Source organism: Adiantum capillus-veneris, chromosome 23 (genome assembly GCF_014529385.1).
Source record: "Adiantum capillus-veneris isolate H3 chromosome 23, ASM1452938v2, whole genome shotgun sequence".
Classification (NCBI taxonomy): Eukaryota; Viridiplantae; Streptophyta; class Polypodiopsida; order Polypodiales; family Pteridaceae; genus Adiantum; species Adiantum capillus-veneris.
The window spans coordinates 127709592-127714616 of NC_140953.1; positions in this window are offsets into that span (position 1 = coordinate 127709592).

Consider the following 5025-nt stretch of genomic DNA (forward strand, 5'->3'; position numbering starts at 1 on the left):
CTAGTAGTAGATTTGTGGCAGGGGAGCCAACGAGAGCAACCCAGGATATCCATGATGTACGAGAACGATTAGGTTGAGACGCGGGAGCATTGAGATTGGTCGCAGACTAGAGACGGATGAGGCCATCCCAGGTAGCAAAGTGCATGCCAAAGAAGTAGTATAGAGGATTAGGGGATCCATATGCCCATGTATCACTCTTCAAGCAAGTCTTAAGAGCAAAGAAGATCACTGATTTCCATACTCAATATCAGGGATTCGGGCTGACCTTGGAAGGGACGGCCTTAACATGGTTTCAACCTTTGAACCCTGAAACTTGTCTGAATATTGAACATGTATTACGGGAGTTCGCGAAAGAATTCTCAAAACGGGGTATAAAGCATAATATTGTATCATAGATATATGCTTTTAAACAAAAGGAGAACGAAAAAAATAAGGAAGCATCCTTGAGATTCAAGCAATACATCAAGAGGTGCCCAGGGAGAGAATTACCGCAAGACTAGAGATTGTCTATACTCTTCATTGAAGGACTTAGAAACAAAACCTTGAAAAGGGACCTTCACTTGAAAGCCTGTAGCACATTTGAACAGGTTACAAGGGAAGCGTTATATCTTTTTGACAACTGCAAAGCATATGGGGAAGTGTTAGAGGATACTGATTCAGTAACCAGTGGCACTTCATCCATTAAGAGTGAACCATCTACCAAGAAAGATGCTCAGGCTTCTTTGATGTCGACAGCTGACCAAATGATAGAGGAAGTAACAAAGAGAATGCTGCAACATATGAGATCAAATCCGGTGATGAGACACTCTCAGATGAGGAAATATGACATATGTGGGGGGGATCACCCGACGTCGTGGTGCACACAACAGCACCAGTTGCGAATGGACGAGTACTGAAATGGTGCGCCATAGAGCAAAAATGGACGAACCATGGCACGGATGAGTGTTTTTACAACAAAAACTATGTGAGGGAAAGGCCGTATGGACCTCCAGCAGGACCACCCCAGCCACCTCCTCCAAGATATCAAGTTGGACCAAATGTGAATATGGTAGCAGGAGCAGAACAGACCTCAACCTGTGTTGGCTCAACAACCTCCATTACCACAGGAAAATAGGGCCACGATTAGGTATGCTCAACCTTACGAAGCATCACCAGGAACAAATAATACACCTCAAATTTCTTATTACGAGGAACCAAATGAGCCTTACGTAATTGAACCTGAACCACAGATGTACGCAGACGAAGCCTATCAAACTTGGGGAAATAACGAGAGTATGGCACCACCAACGTATGTAACACAACCTTCAAGGGATCAAGATTTGGTGGACGAAAGAACGCTAATGTTCATTGCGAACCAGAACTACAAACCAAGAGGATATCCTAATAGGGCGGGACAACCTATGGGACCACCTCCTCAAAATTGCTATAGCTGTGGAAGTTCAAATCACTGGGAGCGTAGTGTCCCTTCAAAGGTGAAAGAGTGAAAATTTTTGGGTTTTGTGACGGGTGTGGTGTGAATCACATACTGCCAAATAGCCCAAGGAATCCGAACAACAAGGGAAAAGAAACTATGAATATTGTGGGGGTGTCACCAAGTGCAAGCAGTGGATCAAAAACTGAACCCATGATCCAGATCAATGCGGTAACCAGAGCCAAGGACGTAGAGAAAAATAAGCCATTGGAAGAAAAGGTCGAGTTGCCAATACCCACAGAAAACGAGAGTTTATACGTGAGAACACAACGGAAATCCTAGAAGGCAAAAGGAGACAGAATGAAAGCAAGAAGGATTAAACCCAAATTGCCATGCAAAATGAATTACGTGAAACGAAAGAGAAACTGAAACAATAGAGAGATAGTAACATTGCTGAGGACAACAAAAAGTCGAGGAAAGCATCCTCAGGGGGATCAGTCTTGGTCGAGAAAGTGCTAGAGCCTTTAGATGCTCTATTACAAGCGTATGAAGCAAGACTAAAAACAAACCAAACCTTAGAGCAAAGATGGTTGACTTATCCTCAACCAGAAGTGGAAACGAAGCATTTGGAAATGTGTAAACACCTCATTGAAACAACCCAGGCATTGATGGAACCTAATGTGATTAGAACCCTAGAACAAGAAGTCTTGATTCACAAAGAGCGAGAAAAACTGAAGATCGATGAAATAGAACATGTAAACGGACCCAGGCCTGAAACGATATTGCCATTGGATCATTGAGTGGTGCCGAACACCATTGATGATGCTAAGTCAATGACTATAATTCCAATTCCAGAATTGGAAGAACCATGGCCACAACACTTATGGGAAACCATTAGAAATAGAAAGAACGGAAGCGCGACGTTACAGTCTGCACCAATTCCTGAGGTTAACATGGACAACGAATTTTATCTAGGAGATATACAATCGCTGTATGGAGATGCAGGAACGAAGGTTTCGATGGAGAGCAAAGCTCAATCCTTGAAAACCCTGTCTTCATTTATAGGTGAACACGAGGCACAATCGGAGATAAGATTAGTTCCATCCCAGATGAGAGCTGTTCCACAAATGATTGACTCAAAAAGTCTTCAAGAGATGCTGTCGACACCTGTAACATGCACAATAACACTGTCAAAACTCTTGAGGGTCAGACCACACTTATGGGAAGACATGGGAAAACATCTGGAGAACAAAGGAATAAAGATTCCTCTTCAGACAAACCCTACGGTAGAAGAAAACAAACGGGAAGGTCAACCCAAAGCCCAACCTGTGCCCATAAACAAGGTCGGAGATTACTGTGAAGGTGAGGAAGGTAATACAACCTTACCTGTCGAATATCAGGATATAAAAACGATAGCTATCCTAGACAGCGGAGCGGGAGTTGCGATTGCTACAAAGCAAATTTGAGAGAAATGGGGCCATCCAGCTCTTAGAAAGACGAGAATGAAACTGCAACTCGCAGATGGGTATGTAGAGAGACCATTGGGAATCTTGGACCAAATAGCTGTAACTTCGTGTGGAATTAACTATGAGCATACCTTTGCCGTGGTAGATTTTGGGAAAACCAACAACTTTGACATTATTTTGGGGCGACCTTTTATGCATCAACTCAAAATGATACAAGATTGGGGGTACGACCAAATTTACCTAAGGCATGAGGAGCTACTAACAAAAATCAACATGAAGGATCACAGCTATAGAGACATTGCAAAAACACCAGTGCAAAATTTTGATTCAACCACAGTGATTGGAAAAGAAATACCTGTGTGGTTACAAATGAAAGCACATCTCTGGATGTGTGGAGCATCTGATTGTGGAGACTTAATCAAAGAGGAATGTGTGTTGGAAAGGTCCGTAGAAGACGAGGCTTATCTCCCAGAACCTTTCCCTGAACATTTATTTGAGCCATTTGGGTGGACTCAAATATTGTCAACCTTGGATGTATGTGTTAACGAATGCACGCCTCTGAAATTTTGTGACGATGAAGGATACGACCTAGTAATGTTGCAAATGGCTAGCTTCATCCTTGAGTCAGGATCAAAGAACGAGGAACGAGAAGAATCACTATGTAAGACTGAGTGTAAAAGAATAGTTGATGAGATATGTGTAGTGGACAATAGGAATCGAACAGAGGAGGATTTCACAGATTCACTAAGCGATGACCTTCCATCAGTGGGTGATGAAATCCAAATGATAGATGTTGATGATGAAAGATCAAGTGGATCACAGATGAATAGGAAGTATAAGTCGAGACCGGACAGGTTGTACGAGTTTCCTAACCAAAAACCTAGTCGACAAGAGCGGTATAGATCAAAGAGAACAAGGAAATCAAGAGCGAATAAGCATAAACCCATGCCTCTTGTCAATGACAAAACGGGATATCTAAGGCTTGTAAAATCTGACGATTGTGTCAAAGACGAGGTCACTGGCCAGTTTATCAAAACTAAACCATGGAAAAACAACAAACAGAATAAGCGCGAAAAGAAAATGGACTGAGACTTATAAGGAGGGGGAAATAGGGTCTAGAATGACCAAAACAGAGAGGAAAACAGCATACAATAAGCTCAAACAAACCCCCAAAGACATATATGGACAACTGAAATGGAAAACGATGAGGACACGAATTCTGACAAGATGGATGTGCCGTCCCATTATAAGAAGTATACCATACAAGATAGGAAAATCATAGTGCAACAACCGATGAGGGAATTGAAGGAACCTGTTACATCATACGATGGTCCTAAAAAAGCCAAATGAATAGATCTAGCGGAGCCAGGAGAAGATCCAAAACTGGCATATATTGCCACGGATCTTACTAAAGAAGAGGAAGAGCTTTTGATAGCTACTCTAAAATAGTATAGAGATGTGTTTGCATGGTCATACAAAGATCTTAAGGGGGTGGATCCAAGTATCTGTCAACACACAATACCCCTTAAGAATGACACTAAACCAAGCAGACAACGTCCTTATACTTACAATGAGACGTTTGCAAGGAAGAACAAGGAGGAGATAGATAAGCTGAGAGAGGCAGAGTTTATTAAGAAATTGAGTACACTGACTGGGTTTCACCGATTGTGGTGGTCCCGAAGAAAAATGGAAAGTTGAGAGTGTGTGTCAATCTCAAGAAGGTAAACGCTGCTACCATTCGAGACAACTATCCCCTCCCCATTACTGATCATGTAATAGAAAGAGTGGCAGGAAAAGAAGCGTACAGTTTCCTAGATGGTTTTTCAGGCTACAACCAACTCGCAATAAAGCAAGAGGATCAGCACAAGACGGCTTTTGCAACTTAATGGGGCATTTTTGCATTCAGAGTAATGACTTTTGGCTTAACGAATGCACCAGCCACATTTCAGAGGCTGATGGGTCATGCTTTTAAAGAATATCTAAGACGATTCTTAGAAATTTACATGGATGACTTGTGCGTTCACTCTCTTGTAAGATTGGAGCACATAGAGCACTTAACCAAAGTGTTCAACAAATGCAGATTGTATCGGATTTGCCTAAATCCGGAGAAATGTGTCTTCATGGTGAGACAAGGCAAAATATTGGGAC